This window comes from Emiliania huxleyi (assembly GCF_000372725.1).
Source record: "Emiliania huxleyi CCMP1516 unplaced genomic scaffold EMIHUscaffold_833, whole genome shotgun sequence".
Lineage (NCBI taxonomy): Eukaryota > Haptophyta > Isochrysidales > Noelaerhabdaceae > Emiliania > Emiliania huxleyi.
Window position 1 is genome coordinate 12320 of NW_005195780.1, and position 1616 is coordinate 13935.

Sequence of the window (1616 nt, forward strand, 5' to 3'; positions counted from 1 at the left end):
ACGGCCGCTGGATCGAATCCATGAGCGCGCGGCCCGCCGCGGTGCCGCCCTTGACCTCGAACCAGAGCATGCCGCCGTGCAGGCCTGTGAGACGTGTCAGGGACGAGTCAGGCGGGGAGTGCAAGTGGTGCGCGGGCGCGCGTGCGAGCGTGCGTGCGTGCGTGAGTGCGTGTGTAGGGGTGTGTAGGGGTGTGTAGGGGTGTGGGGGGTGGGCCGTTCGCGCGCCGTTCATGTGCTGCCGGTCGGCGAGCTCTTTCTGCGGGAAGGAGGCGAGCCCAGGGTAGCGAACCACGTCCACCTGGACGTGTCGTGGGCGTGTCGTGGGCGTGTCGTGGACGTGTCGCGGACGTGTCGCGGACGTGTCGTGGACGTGTCGTGGACGTGTCGTGGGCGTGTCGTGGACGTGTCGTGACGTGTCGTGGAAATGCCCTCCGCGTGCGGTGCCCGCTGCGCGGCAGCTCGACCAGCGACGCCGCGGGCAATCTCGGATAACCTCGGGTAATCTCGGGTAATCTCGGCGTGCCCGCTGCGCGGCAGCTCGACCAGAAACGCCGCGGGCAATCTCGGATAATCTCGGGTAATCTCGGATCATCTCGGCGTGCCCGCTGCGCGGCAGCTCGACCAGCGACGCCGCGGTCAATCTCGGGTAATCTCGGATAATCTCGGCGTGCCCGCTGCGCGGCAGCTCGACCAGCGACGCCGCGGGCATCCGCGCCGCGAGCGTGCGCGAGACGGCGGCGGGCACGAGGGCGTCGGCGGCGCCGTGGAGAAGGAGGGTCGGCACCGTGAAGGAGGGGGCACAGAGCGCCTCCCACACCTGGCCGTCCGGCCGGATCAATGAGCTGGTGATTCGTTGAGTGATGAGGTGACAGCTCTGTGAAGCCACGGCTGCGACGCCGGACGAGGTCAACGCACTCAGCCACACCCGGCCGTCCGTCCCGTCAGTGCTTTGAGTAATAGACGAGTCGTCCTCTCGCCACACCTGCCCGTCCGTCGGAGCGTCTGCGAGCTCCGCCGGCCTCGCGCCGCAGGCCTGCGCGATGACGAAGGCGGCGACGCCGCGGTCGGCGCCGCGCACCGCCGCTGGCCAGCGGTAGCGGCGGACCTGGGAGGGTCCGAAATGGAGCCGAGATGGAGCCGAGGTGGAGACGAGGTGGAGACGAGGTGGAGACGAGATTGAGACGAGATTGAGACGAGATTGAGACGAGAGGTGAGCCGATGAGCCGAGAGGAGCCGGGGGGAGCCGAGGTGAGCCGAGAGGTGCGGGAGGCGCCGAGAGGCAGCCGAGAGGAGAACAGAGGAGCCGAGAGGAGAAAAGAGGAGCCGAGAGGAGCCGAGTTCGGTCGAGAAGATATAGGGAGATATAGGGAGACATATAGTCACATGGCCAGCGGAGTGGCGGCGTGCCTGGTCGGCCGTGAGGAGGGAGATAGGGAGAGAGGGAGGTATAGGGAGGTATGGCCTGGTCGGCCGTGAGGAGGGAGATAGGGAGAGAGGGAGGTATAGGGAGGTATGGCCTGGTCGGCCGTGAGGAGGGAGATAGGGAGAGAGGGAGGTATAGGGAGGTATGGCCTGGTCGGCCGTGAGGAGGGAGATAGGGAGAGAGGGAGGTATAG